This window comes from Hippoglossus hippoglossus, chromosome 8 (genome assembly GCF_009819705.1).
Source record: "Hippoglossus hippoglossus isolate fHipHip1 chromosome 8, fHipHip1.pri, whole genome shotgun sequence".
In the NCBI taxonomy this organism is placed as follows: Eukaryota; Metazoa; Chordata; class Actinopteri; order Pleuronectiformes; family Pleuronectidae; genus Hippoglossus; species Hippoglossus hippoglossus.
In genome coordinates this window covers 3,956,128-3,971,439 of record NC_047158.1, presented here as the reverse complement: position 1 = coordinate 3,971,439, position 15,312 = coordinate 3,956,128, and the positions used below count along the sequence as shown (strand labels likewise).

The 15,312-nt window shown below is 39.4% G+C and overlaps 1 long non-coding RNA gene across 1 annotated transcript; it reads right to left on the bottom strand.

Moving 5' to 3' along the window:
- Nucleotides 1-2,016: 2,016 nt before the first annotated feature.
- On the bottom strand, nucleotides 2,017-8,301 carry LOC117766947. The gene is made up of 3 exons (XR_004614795.1): nucleotides 8,291-8,301; nucleotides 4,327-4,330; nucleotides 2,017-2,129 (listed from the first exon to the last, which is right to left on the bottom strand). It is a non-coding gene; the product is annotated as an uncharacterized LOC117766947 (long non-coding RNA).
- Nucleotides 8,302-15,312: the final 7,011 nt, after the last annotated feature.

Below are 15,312 nucleotides of genomic sequence, written 5' to 3'. Positions count from 1 at the left end.
CCCTTTTTTTTGTTTTCTATGAGAGGCAGTTCGAGGTTCAGCATCTTGCCCAAGGACACTTCGGCATGCAGAAGGGGAAGACTGGGATCGAACTGCCGACCTTCTGGTTGGAGGAAGACGGCTCTACCCCTCAGCCACAGCCTCACAGTACATACAGAACAGACATGTTATGTATTTAGGCGCAGCTCCTTTAAGAGATTTAAAATCAATCCTGTGAATTATTGGCAGCCGGTGTAGAGATGTAAGAACAGGGGGGATGTGAGCTGTCTTTTGAGATCAAGTCAAAGCTGTTGCGGCTGAGTTTCGGATGAGTTTTAAGTTTCTTTTTAGGAAGGCCTGTTAAAAGTCATGGAATGTGTGATGAATAAACATAATATGAATACTCCAGAAATGATTTTAGTGTAGTCAGGTAAGGACTAGTAAAGCAGGCAGAGGCAGGACATAATATAAAAATTCAGCTGCAGAGATCACATGTTTTTGATTGCACCACATCGACACCAGCGTAGTTTCTTATCACCAAAAACTCTCTTGACATCTTCGTCTATGTCTTCTACATGCATGATAATTTTGTTTTATTGAGTTTTTACTAGCAAGCTGGCCCAGAGAGACGTGGAAAGTCCAGGGGCTTTCACTTGGACATTTGCTTCTCACACACCGCCCCTCAAGAGAATGTCTTGGGGTTCTCCAGAGTTGAGTTAATGTCTGAAAGCAGCTTTTGTCAGTTTAGTATGATGTTTGATTTATGATTATTGGAGCACGTACTAAATAAGTACACAGAAGAGGTAGACTTCTTCTCATGTGGTTTTATAAATGACATTCTGTTCAAATAAAGAGAGACTCCTTTGTGACACCAGAAAACCTGAGTTGGACCCTAAGATAGTTGGTATCCATGTGATACAGGCCCCCGGTCCAGAGGCAGGATTGTTGTATTCCACTTGTAACACAGAAACATGCATGGTGTGCACAAAAGTTATCATATTACCATTCAATCTCTTTTTTCTGTCTTTTCATTTAAATATAATAATAAAGTATAAGTATTAGTAGTTGTAGTATTATGGTAAGATGGTAAGTGGACTCCCCTCCAGCCTCATTGAAGATGCTGATATAGAGAGGGTGAGCAGCTTCTGATTCCTCTGAGTGTGCATCACTGAGGACCTCTCCTGGTTATTCCACACAGTGACCATGGTCAGGAAAGCCTGTCAGCATCTCTCTTTTCCCAGGAAACTGAGGATTTTTGGTATGAACGCCAGAATCCTCACAAAATTCTACCGGTGCCCCATCGAGAGCTTACTGATGGGCTGCATCACAGTCTGGTATGTGAGCGGTTCTGCTCACAGCCACAAATAACTACAATAGAGGCGGTACAACACATCACAGGAAACAGGCTCCCGCCCTTCCGGGACATCTACCACCAGTGGTGTCGGCAGAAGGCACGTAGCATCATCAAGGACCACAGCCGTCCAGCACACAGACTGTTCTCTCTATTACCATCTGGCAGACAGTGCAGGAGCAGGGCTGCACACACCACCCAACTTAAGAAATCACAGTTCAGTTCATATCCAACAACCCTCTGCATATCTGGTTAGATCCCTGTTTTGCTTACTCACCTCAGGAAAATGTGCAATAAATATTCCTATACAGTTTAAAGTTGTCACTTTGGTTTAACACTTGCATCCTCCAATGTATATTGTTTTATAGTATTGTATTTATTTTATACATTAAGCTTTTTACCTTGTTTTATTTGAATTCATCATTGCTCTAATTGCACTGCTGAAGCTGAACACTTTTCATTGTACTGTTGACCCTGTGTTAACCTACATACAACAAATAAAACTTGAAACTTAAAGGGATAGTTCACCGAAAACTGAAAATTCACTCATTATCTACTCACCACTATGCGGATGGAGGGATGGGTGAAGTGTTTGAGTCCACAAAACACTTTGGGAGTTTCAGGGGTAAACAGCGTTGCAGCCAAATCCAATACAATTGAAGTAACTGGTGACTCCTTCATCAAACATAATAAAACAACAATAAAAAAGCATAAAATGCATCCATACTGCTCCTGTGACATCATCCAAGTGTCCATAAGCCCCGACATTCAAATTCTCGACTCGAAATGGCATCATTTACTACATGTTTTTAGCCTAAATGTCAACACTTCACCCGCCCCCCCATCAGCATAGTGATGAGTCGATAATGAGCATGGAGTAGCACATAATGAATAGAATTGTATTTTGAGTGAAAATTGCTCACTTCTTCCAAAATTTAGGCAATTTCCTGGAACATCATTTCCCGCAGTGCCAAAAGATTGTGTGTCTGTGATTGGCCCATAATGCTAGCTGACCTGAGAGCAACTTTCCCCAGTTAGATGTTGTAATAGAGAATGTGGAAAGGAGGACTGCTAGTTCTAACAACACACACACACACACACACACACACACACACACACACACACACACACACACACACACACACACGCACACACACACACACACACACACACACACACACACACACATCTGTTCCCCCTCAAGCTTTCCAAATGACTGTTTAGATCAACCCTGTGGCCTCTATACATTCCGGCTTTTACTGGACAACTCCCAGGCTCAGCTCCAGATGGTCAGCTCATCATAGATCTCCCTTGCTCTGCAGTGTGTATCACTTAATATGTCATCGTCTCGTGCATTTATTTATACTTTACATAGTTTGGTTTGGCCTCATCTCAGTTCATCTTAAGTAGTTGTTAATTGTACATTTTTAAGGTAAAATGTACAATTGACGCATTTTAAAACTAAAACATGTTGGTGTGGACATAACCTGAGAAAAAAGGCCTTTTGCCTGGGCCACACCGGCTGCATGTGTGACGGCTGTGGCATGGACCTGCTGCATGTTGCGAGCATCCATTCGGGCATCTATGGCTATGTGTCTGCAGCCGAGTTGCTACATGAGGTTTCTGGTTTGACTATATTTCCTCTAATTGAATTATGCAACTAAAGACCAGGACACTAGGGTATTGTAGTGTGAACTGGGAGGGGAGTTGGATTGATTGGTAAAATTACACTTTACAAATTAGTCAAACATTTTTTGACTGGACTATCATTTACAAAGGTATCCAGTCCTATAAATTCAAAACAAATAAAAATAGGAGATTTATCTGATACTCTATTTTCAGATGAGAAGACAGTCATTGCTGTCTACTTAATCTTATGAATTTGGGATTCGTTTGAAGAATATCCAAAATCTCCAAAGACTGGGCTAACCACACCACACATGAGGATTGTTGGAATTAATAGATGTTTGGTCCTTGACGATCAGGAAGTTGCATTTAATTGTAATGCTTAGAACAAACTAAAGGCACGGAAAACAAGCTGAAGACTCAATAGTAACCACCGGAGTTCTGGAGTTAGACGTCCCCCTGCGCCACCTGCTGCATGAAACATGAATGACGACCAGCAGCTTGGACTGTGTCTACAAAGTGGCATCTGTGCTGGGAAGGCAGTAAAAAGCATAGCAGTTTGGGTGAGATCCTGGATGAAGAGGTGTGTAGTAAATTTGTATTCCTTAGACGACACACAAGTGATGCACTTATTCACCAATATCAGGTGCAGAAACAGCTCAGGTTACAAATTTATGTTTTATAGCAATTATTTGATTTGTGTAATCTAGTGCTGTCTATAAGTGACAATATCATGATGGTGGAATATTTTGTTTGCTTGTACCCGTATCTGGGGACTCATTCGTAAAACAACAAGTGGGAATCATACTAAAAGTCTATGTGCGCAAAAAAGCATAAAAACGCATGTATATCTATATCATCAGATATCATCAGCAGTAATCAGATTTATAAAACAACGTGCATGCATACTGTTTTATAAAGGCTCCCATTATAAATCCCAGTGCACCTGGGAAAGGGTCCTTATACAGTCAGACAGCTTGATTTTTCATTTTTACCAAAAAACATTTTTGTTTTAAACTGAAAATGTTATAACAGAGACAGTTTTTTGTTGTTGTCAGAATCAAAAATTAAATATATTTAAAAAACAAAACAAAGTCAAAAGGGTGTTTACACTGTTCTTATACAGGTGACACAGAAATAAAGATAAAACACATCAAACATGACACACCGGGGAAAAGAACGGCAATCTCAGCTACTGGCAATGGTATATAAGGAGTCAATTGCCTTTTTTTAGCGGTTACACCCGGGTTTAAAAAAGGCTGCTAGGGGCTGGAGAGGAGAGGAGGAGGAGACAAAGGAAGAGAAGGGAGGGGAGACTGCAGTGTTTTTCCTGTACTTCTCTCTTTTGGCCCTTAGATGTCCCCGTGCACCACACTGCAGTATAGTGCAAGCTGCAGAACCTGCACTGCACAGAGGGTATATATGTGTGTGTGTGTGTGTGTGTGTGTGTGTGTGTGTGTGTGTGTGTGTGTGTGTGTGTGTGTGTGTGTGTGTGTGTGTGTGTGTGTGTGTGTGTGTGTGTGTGTGTAGGAAAGGGAGTGTGTGTGTGTGTGTGTGTGTGTGTATGTGTAGGAAAGGGAGTGTGTGTGGGGGGGGGAGGAAAATATCCAGGTGCAGACTCTCTCTTTCTGTGGCAACAATGCAGGTTTAGGCCCTTACCCCCATCATTGCTTTCTTGCTCATGAGTTTTAAAGGAATAGTTCATAAATTTGGGAAATACAGTGGTGCTATAACTAACTGTTTTCACAGTGACATGCTCCCCTGCTGCCACACTGTCCAGCTCTGTCACACAGCACATATACACGTTACAAGTGCATTTCCATTTATAAAAACCTGAATGGAAATTCAAAGAAGGAAGAAAAGAAGAAAAAAGGCAAAATATCACAAACCCCTCTTTAACACTTGGCTGAGATGGAAGTATTAGTGTGTTGATAAGAGAGACACACTAAACTGGTTATAAAATGGTATTTAATTTTTATTTCTTTTATATTGCTGCCTCTTTGTGACCTACAACAGCAAACAAGACAATCAGGGAGAACATTTTATTTTTCTATACACTATTCTCAATGTCTGTGGTCGGGACAGATTATCCACAAGGTCAGAGAAACAATGTACAACAGTCAGGCTGGAAAACCCTTTAATTAGGTGGAGGGAGAGGAAATAAAAGCAGGGGAAGCGAGCTGGGCTACGCGCTAGGCTAAAAGCTAGGCTAAATGCTAGGCTAAAGGCCAACCATTACAGACCAGCACTCCCTAGTCAGCACCTCACCAACTCCACATCTCATACAAACAAGGTGGATGAGATCAGAATGAGAAATACGACACATTACGTCATCGCTATCCTGCAAACAGCTGTGTGTAATGGTGTGTTTCATAATATTTCAGCCAACTTTAAGCCCCTACACATTGAGTGAATTGGTATTGTCTCAGGTGGAATGTTCCATTTGCCCTGAATAAGAGAAGGGGGGGAAAATGGATTTTCGTACCTGTATAAATGTATTCAATACTCAATGGCAATGCTAAATAAGTTCTAATATTGTTAGAATATTGTCTTTACTGACAAATGGCTTCATATTTTATGTATCTTTATTTGTATATGACACGTGCAGTAAAAACAGTAAAAACAATCCAAAGAGAGCGTGTGTCTTTTTTTCACTCCTTCCAAAACAAATGTACATGCTGTCTGGACCGAGGTTGGAACAGAGGAAACACTAACGCTTTTGTCCACAGACGCGCCAAAATCAACGAAAATGAAATGTTCCTTGTCGGAGCTTTAAAGGGATAGTTACCAAAAAATGAAAATTCACTCATTATCTACTCACCACTATGCAGATGGAGGGGTGGGTGAAGTGTTTGAGTCCATAAAACACTTTAGGAGTCTCAGGGGTAAACTTTGTTGCAGCCAAATCGAATACAGTTGAAGTCAATGGTGACCTACACTTCAGACGTAATAAAACAACAAAAGGGATCATCTGAAGCACATGTTAGTCTACTAGCCTACTTTATGTTGTTATATATATAATATTTCTATTATAGTGTGGTCTTGTGTTGTTTTTGTTGGTTAACACTCTTGCCGTAGGCTGGTGCTATTCACCTGCTTTGTTTTCTTCTTCTAGTATCTAGTGCCTGTGCTGACTGGACCAGTGGCTGTGATTAACTTAGAGTGTTTGATCAGATTGATATTCATTGTAAGTTTTAAAAATATCTTCAAAAAGCAGTCCTGGTAATTGTATGGGTTAGAAGCCCTTTTTGTTGAAATCAGTTTCTTTCTTTTCTTGGATTTAGGTCAGTTAGAAAACTCTGATTTAGTTGATTTTGTTTTTTGTTTCGTTAATGCTCACCCTGACCTTTTTTACCCTCATTGATTGAAAATCAATTCCGTTTGGACTCCTATTTGCCTTAGCCATGGTTGGGAGTAAGAAAAGAGGGGGATGTCCTTTTTATGCTACATTCAGGTTTCCTCTATAGGCCGGGAATAACAGCAAAAAGCTTAATTACTATTGTGAGATGTTTTTAACATAAACAAGCTACTTTGTACTTATGAATTGTCTTGTCGGCCGTCAGAAGCCAGGTGGCCACAGGTTCCCAGGCCCTGCTTTAGTCACGGATGCTGCATCTGTGTCTTTATTTGTCTTTAATATGCTAACAAGGCTCTGTGCTAAACACCCAGACATATCGTATGACCGATTCTTATCATGTAACTTGTGAAAAGAAAGCAAATGAGTATTTGCTGAAATGTTAACTACTCCTCTGATGTAAGTTATGGCCTATCTGCCTGTTTCTCTCTTGCTCAGCTCACTCTCTCATTCTCGCTGTAATTTGCTTACTGCACTGTTCCTATCTTCTACCCAGAACACACACACACACACACACACACGATTTTCCTGTTTTTTTGATTGTGCTAAGTCACTACACCAACCAATTCATCACTGCCTCTTTCTCCCATTTATCTGTCTTTCCTCTCTCTTCTGGATCTATTTATCTCCCATATTGGAATTGGCCATATTTGCGAGAGCATAGTTAAGTACAGTGTTATCAAAGCTGGCTAAACACAGTTTAAAATGTATAGAAATAAAGGAAAGTAATTGGAAACCCAAAAAACATTCAACCACTCTAGTTTCAGGAGCAGTAAACGCACAAGTGGAACTGAAAACATTACACAATGGTTTCCTTCCAGCAGTTAAGTGTTGTAGTCACACTTAAGTCATGGTGAGTATTCATACATAGTAGAGTAATTTAAGTTTTAGAGAGCTGACTCAACGTAATCATGTAAATGAAATGCATACCCTTCCTTCCTGCAGAGGACGGTATAAATGATGTTTAAACAGGCTATCGACGTAGTGAGGGAGAAAGAAAAAGAGAGAGAGAGACAGTGGAGCGAAGAGGGCTGCACACAGCTCTTCACTAGCAGTGGCACAAAGGCCACGGTGGCCATAAGATATACAATGATTTTTGTGGCATTATGGCCGCCATTAATGTTCTGCCCTAGAGGTCTGGATATTCCCCTGTGTATACCCGATGTGCATGGTCTAACCTCACCATGCTGTCATCTTCACCTTAACCTAACCTCAGATAGATAAGCCTTTTTTGTCCCAAGGGGACAGTTTTCTTAATCTGAACACACCCAACACAGAAACATATATATCCACTCAACAACACAGACACCCAGCATTCATGATCCTGCCCATATCCCAACCCACATACGTACATATATGCATGCATGTCTACATGCAACATGGATGACACAACATAATGTTGGTTGGGGAATAATGAAATACACCCCATTTCACAAATATCCTAAAATCTGAGAGATGAAGTTTGGCGAGTGCACAAAAGCAGCAGAGTGTGAGGAGATGGCCTGAAAGTGAGGCCCAGGATGTTTGAATTACAGAATCTGAACATTAAATAATGAGATTATATTAATAATATATATATCTGAGAGGTTAGGGGTGTTGAGGCAGATAATATTGAAAATGTGGGATGTGAAATCCTGATGAGTTTCTTTTATTGGAGATGGTTAATATTGAAAAGAAACAGGGAGAACAGTTGGTACAACAGAAAGGGTTGTATAACAAGCAGCAGGCAAAGGATATAGAAAGTCTGTTTAATGTATGATGCGGCGTCTGCACTTGGATTGATTATAGATCTCAGTTAATCAATACTACGTTTGATGTAAGCAATCAGTCTGAGATATTTGAAACTGTTGACCCATTCAACTATCTTGTCATGGATGGAGGTGGGGTTCAGTCCAGTGTGGGGTGATAAGGAAGTTATGTGAACTGAATATATGTACACACATACCCACAAACACACACATACACACAAACACAAACACACACATATACACACCCTTGTATTGGTGCAATGTCAAAACAAACAGCGGTGTCTCCGGGTTGACTTTGCATGTGTGTAGGCTACTGTGTGTGCACATGTCCCCTCGTCTATCACTCTCATACTGCAAAGAGCTCCCCAGCTCCTTAGTCAGCATGTTAACTTAATTAACTGAGTGTGTGTATGGGTGGGTGTGTTTACATGTGCTAATGCATTGTCCATCTCTGTGAGGATTTGTGCATGCGTCTGTGTTTGCTAAAGAGAGAGAGAGAGTGTGTGTGGGTGTGTGTGTGTGTGTGTGAGAGAGAGAGAGAGAGAGAGAGAGAGAGAGAGAGAGAGAGAGAGAGAGAAAGAGAGAGAGAGAGAGAGAGAGAGAGGTGTATGTGAAGGAGAGTGTGTGTTCATGTACTGTGTGTGAGTGTGTGGCTGCTTAAGAGAACAGACAACCATGACCGACCCATTTGTCATTCCCATGTCACAAGGAAAAAAGGGGAATCAGAGGAGAAAGCAGGAGATGTTTGTCATTGGCAGGGTTAGAGATGGAACTGATTACATAACAATAAATTGTCAGTTGGTTCAAAAGAGTAGAGAAACATTTGATAAAACTGAGACACATTCTAAAATGCACTAAAAGACTTTAAATAACTGGTGCCATTTTTTGACCTTGGAATTATAATGTTCTATCTGTGTTCTGTTTTGATGTAATTCGTGTTCAAAGCTCAGGTCATCACTCAGAAATGTATCAACTGTCATCACTGTATTACTGCAGTACAAGCTAAACAGACACAAGCCACATGAGAGCACAGAGGTCCTGTTCAGACCTCGTATTAACATCAGTTCTGAGTGATTCGATCACAAGTCGACAGCTCTAGGTTCAGGTGTGAACACACCCAAGACACATTTTAGATCTAACTGCATTCGAGAGGTGATCTGGTTCACATGTGGCGAGATTCTTTTAGCAGTGGGAAAGTGACTGCGTCTGGAATGACATTGAAGGACCTACTACTCAGCTGACGCCCTCTGACAGTATTATACTGAAAAGCATTGGAGGAGCCATGCATACCCACAGGAAGTGGTATGATTTTTATGTTTTCATACCATATGATGACAAAGTATTAGTTAATCTAAATTGTAGATCATGTCTCTCGTGTTATTGGTTGCAAAATTTGATACATTACTACCATATGGCATCAGCTACTGACTTCATATTGCCATCATGATGACATAATTCCATCTATATCATCATTAAAGATTTTTCTTCAATAAGACCTATTTTGTATTAGCTTCAGATCATGTCTGTAGTCCTGTAGGATGTAGAAATACCAGAAAAATTCCTTTTCTTTCCTTTTCTGACCGAGACCTTTCAACAATAAACTTCAAAATGTATACTTTGTCAAGGAAATGTAATCAAGGCTTTATATTGTACAGTTCAAACATTAACTTTATTGTAAATATCTATAAATAAAATAAAATTTGAATACAACCAAATACAAACAACTTGAATAAAAAAAAACTAAACATATATCTTTTTTAAGTTTAATATATACAAATCTTTCTGAGTTGTTTATTCTGTGAAATTGCCAAACAGGTCTATATTGATGCATATTGGTAAACATAATGGCTGATAGCAATATGTCTATGAAAGAAAGCATTTCATTGGCCGATTGCTAAATCGGTCGGCCTCAAGATGAGACCTCTGGAGCTTCTCAATCTTTTTCAGCACCACGGACAGCGACAGCAGCCTCTGCTGTGCTTTGTTTCAAAGAAGAAACGTGTCCCGTGCTTTTAGGTCACATAGAGGGAAAAAACTACAAAAGAAATCTTTTTTGACAATTTTTTGTTTTTCAGCTGTTCTCAAATGTTCTGTGAAATCTATCAGACCTAAACTTTTGGCTCTATGAGCTCTAAAACAGAAGGAGAACCAAGGAGCTCTCCATTCACTCTAATGTTAAATCAGAGATGAAATTTCTGGAAGGAGCCTTGAAGTAACACTTTTTTAACTTGCTCCTACAGTCACATTTTTTTTATTTTATAAAAAGTCTTGTGATTCTCATGGTGCTCTTATTTCACCGATAGGACCTATAGTTTAAAAAAATGTTGTTCAAGGGCTGCGTTCAGAGCTTAAATGGATAGTTCACTGATAAATTAAAACTCACTCGGTATCTACTCACCAATATGGCGATGGAGGGGTGGGTAAAGTGTTTGAGTCCACAAAACAGAACACAAAAGAGTTTCAGGGGTCAACTATGTTGCAGCAGAATCCAATACAATTGAAGTTGGTAATTAGACCTTACCAGGGAGCCCGTATAGTGGCTTGATTTTCAAAATAAAAGCCCCTGGATGGCGATAGGACTTCGCCAGGAAGCTGGAATACAGGCTGGATTTATTTACTATTTCTTTTAATGTCATGGATTATTTATCTATGGATCTATGAACAATGTTTGGATTGCTTTTGGATGCTCTGTCTGTGCGTGTGTGTGTGTGTGTTTGTAAGTGTCTATTTTCGCCCATCTACTGCCAACCACATGCATTTCATTCATCAATCAACTGCTGCTGTATAAGCGTCCTTGGATCCTGTGAAAGGCGCTATATAAATACAAGCCATTATTATGATCATTATGTATAAAAGAACCGGCTCATACACCACTTCTCTGCCAGATCACCTACGACCAGTGGTCGCAAACCCGTCGCTCCCGATCGTCTGGTTGATATCGACAGTTTTCACTCCTTAGACTCACTGGCGGTTGCGCCGGAGACCAGCTACGTGTAGGTTGTTTGTTGTTCACATGGGTAGCATGTCCACTACTAGCCAGGACTAAATGCCAGCACACTACGGTATAAAGACGTGCATCTTCCTGTCTTGCGATAACAATCAAAGCCCCGTTAGAACAAATGAATGGATTCAGAGAGTGAAACGCTGGAGTGCTTTTACTTTGAAGTGTTTGAAATACATACGTTTGTGACATAGACAGATAAACATTGTGGTTCACAGCAGAATAAACAGAGAAACTTATCTTCCACCTGAGTTTTAATGTTTATCTGTTGAATTTATGTCACAAACATAAATGGTTGCAACACTTCCTGTATGTGTTTCAAATTAAAAGCACTCCAGCATTTCTGTTGACAGAATCCATTCTTCTGTTTTAAAAAAAGTGTTTTTTTTGGGAAATATTTGCAGATGTAGATGCACGGCATCATACTGTATAGTACTGGGATTTATTTATTTGAGTACACAGGAATGATTTTAAGGGAAATTAATTTGTGTCCATATTAAAGGCAAAGCCAATGTAAAAACATTGTGCTGCAGTAGCAGAACTCTGCAGAACATATTGTTGAAGTGAGAAGCTAAATATTGCTGTAAATATGAATTGTTATTAATGTAAATATTGTGCATTGAATAGATGAAGCTGAATAACTGCCTTTCTTTGTGTGCATTAATGCTCGTACATTGAGCCTTAAACAGAAATTGCAAAAATAATAAATATAACCCTCATAAGTGTTTTTTTTGGAAGATATCAGGATGGTAGATATCGGCTTACGTTTGGAATTAAAAAGTGACCTTGGGCTTGAAAAGGTTAGTGATCACTGTCATAGACCATGCACATTTATTTTTGGAATCAGTGGAATTGCCCTCTGCTGGTCATTTAAGAGAATACAGGTTTCAGGCACTTCTGCATTGGCTTCACTTTACCGACCAGGAGTCTACATCCATTGTTATAATCGTCAGTGGTTTTGGACGTTGTATTAAATATGCTTTTTAACTTGCCTCTCTGTGTGTGTTCCGCTATAAGAGTCTGAAATTACACTAAAAACCTCAACATCTTGTAAGCATTGTATTTTTTATAACTTATCCTTATAACTGCCATTTGTTAGGAAAAACAGAAGGAAGGTGAGAAGAGCCAACAGCACTGATGCACTATATTCCACAGCTTTAAGCTAAATGCTAATGTCCTCACAATGACAATTTGAACAGGCTTTTGTTCCTAGTTTAACATGTTTGCTTTCCACAAAAAGTCCAAGTGCGGCTGATGTGAAGGTCATCAGTTGTACAGGTATACATTAAAGTACTACAAATCAAGACCTAATGACGGCACTACAGTTTTATGGTAAAAAAAACTAAATTTAGATATTTAGGGAACTAGCGCAGAGCCCGTTAAACCTGCCTGTTTGTTTGTCCTTTGCTAATGCTCTGGAGCTATTTCAGAATTTCTCCTTGTCATTAGTGAGTACTCCTCAAACAGTTCTACAATATAATGTCACTTTTTGTTGTTTGTGCGCAGAGCTTTACTGTAAAAACAGTCTGTGGTGCAGAGTGAAGTTAGAAAACTTTACGTTTATCATACCTGGTTTACGACAGAGGTGGGACTAAGTCATTGTTTTTCAAGTAACAAGTCCTAAAGATAAAGTCCTGAGTCAGTTACCAAATTAAGACAGAGAAGTCCCAAGTAAAGGGTTACCAAGTCCAAGTCAAGTCCAAGTGCTTCACCTTATTTTTCTATTAGTCCTAAAGTCATTGTGCACTCTTCGACTAATTGCTCTTGCATTCCTGCCTACAGAGTAATACTTGTGTACTAAATTAACACAAAAAAGTGAATTACTTTTAAAATGTCTATCATTTTCATAGAAAACTTTAGAAATGAAACACTGATAAAACAGCAACTTTTTTTTAATTACACACATACATTCTCTTACAGACAAGACAAATGAGAGTAAATACTGAATACTGCTTCTGAACACTACTTAATAATTACTTTGGTACTGTATCCTACAGCTACTTAAGCAAGTTAATTTGAGAGGGTGGGTGAGTGAGGTGCAAGGTGGGGGTGAGTGAATGAATGAGTGAGTAGCTTTTACAGTATGTAATAATGTTCTCATTCTTCATAGTGAGAACATACGACAGGGTAATACAGCACAGGCCACCGCTGTAAAATAAACATAGCTGGAACCCTGAGATAACTAATATTATGACCTATGAAATATGTCAAGTCATTACAAGTAAATGAGGTCAAGTCCGAGTAAAGTCTCGAGTCATTGGGGTTAAAGCCCAAGTCGAGTTGCAAGTCATTTTCATCAAAATCGTGACTCAAGTCCAAGTCAAGCGACTCAAGTCCACACCTCTGGTTTACGGTTTATCTCCAATGAAGATTTCATTGTTAATGTTTTTCATAAAATTAACCATAACTTTCTTTATCATTGTTCATGTATGTGGCCTATTTATAAGTTTGAATAATTTATGTATCTGCTGTTATTTTTTCATACACAACATGTCAGCTATTTCAGAGGTGTGTTAATCTTCAGACCCAAGTTCACAGCTTTTCAAAATAAAAACTCAGTAATTCAACTGGATGCAAAGCATTGCAACAACAAAACAAACATTGTGCTTTTACTTTGAAAACAAATAGCCACACAGAAAGGTATTCTATGACTGTTGTTGCCATGATGGAAGGCAGTACCCACTGCATATGTGTCTGTGTCATATTATCAAAATGACCTTGCTGCAATTTCGATCCGCGGTTTCATCCAGCTGCCTGGAGTAGAAGAAGTACTAGAAGAAGAAATGTTCAAGTCGGTCCAGGCACTAACTGTTAAATCATGCTTTGCCCTTCCCCCTCCCACTCACAAACACACTGACTGCTAGAGTGCTGGTTGCTTCATTATTAATTTTTGTTATCAATATTGAACATATCGTGTGTCCACATTGCACCAAACTCAGCACTCCACCTCCCATGAAGCCTGTTTGCTGTCTAATTGATAACGCACATTTTCCTCTTAATATACAGCTACAACTAGTAACTGGTTAGCTAAACTTAACACAAAAAAGGGAAACAAGGGAAACAGCTAGCCTGGCTAGGTCCAAGAGGAAAACAAATCCACCTACAAGCATGTCTATTTAGTGTTAAACTTGTTATGTCTTGGTTTTTACTAAATTTAAATTAAAAAAAATGCAAAGAGTTTACTTTTCATCCTGTGATATCCTGCGTACACCTGCACATGCACACACTGAACATTAGCTCTTGCCCAAGGGCGCGGGGTTTAGCGAGGCTAAAGACATGGTTTAAATGACCTCATTTCGAGTCAAATTTTAATGTCGGGGCTTCCCGACACTTGGTGACACCACACGAGCAGTGTGGAGGCAAATTATGGTTTTTTTCTGTTGTTTTTTTTACAATTGAAGAATCGGTCACCAGTTATTTCAATTGTATTGGATTTGCTTGCAACGCTGTTTCCCCCTGAAACTATGAAAGTGTTTTGTGGACTCAACCACTTCACCCACCCCTCCATCGGCATAGTGGTGAGTAGATAATGAGTGAATTTTCATTTTTAGGTGAAATATCCCTTTAAGCTAACCAGCTGCTGGCTTTAGCGTCACACTTACTATACGAAATATAAGTGTGTTCATGTACTCTCTGCATTGCCCAAGATGTCAAACTTGGATGTTGGAGAAAGTTCATGATAATGACTATGAAACTACCCACACCATCACACCTTTTCACTTGACTTAATAAAGGAGGTATGTCTGCTGCCAAGCGCATGGTACCGCGTGTTTGTTTATCGGCATGCTGTTTGCGCTATCATATTGTTACACATCTTTACTTCTTTCAATTATTTTCTTTATTATTACTTTCTGTTATCGCTCTCTATTTGGTTGCCAGGAAGCCAAAATCACCCACTGTATCTACAGTCCTTGCAACAAATCACTGTGTAATATTTTGTGCTCTAATTAGGTCGACCCAACACATTCTTGCCTTGGAATGTGGCCACAACCATAGGTCAAATAAAAAGTACAGAGCTCTGTGCATGTATGCAAAACTGTGAAGGGAGAATTGTAGATTTCATTTAGTTTGACCAAATACCTGCAGAAATAAGAACAATGATAATAACTGCTTTTTTACTTTTCTCAAATGGAAGATGTCTAAAATGTTTTTGCTAATCTGATAAAGGGAAACATGGTACTAGGAGCATATTTGGGAACCAATATGATCAGAGCAAGACCCCATTAAAGCTGAGGTTATCCAATTATATTTA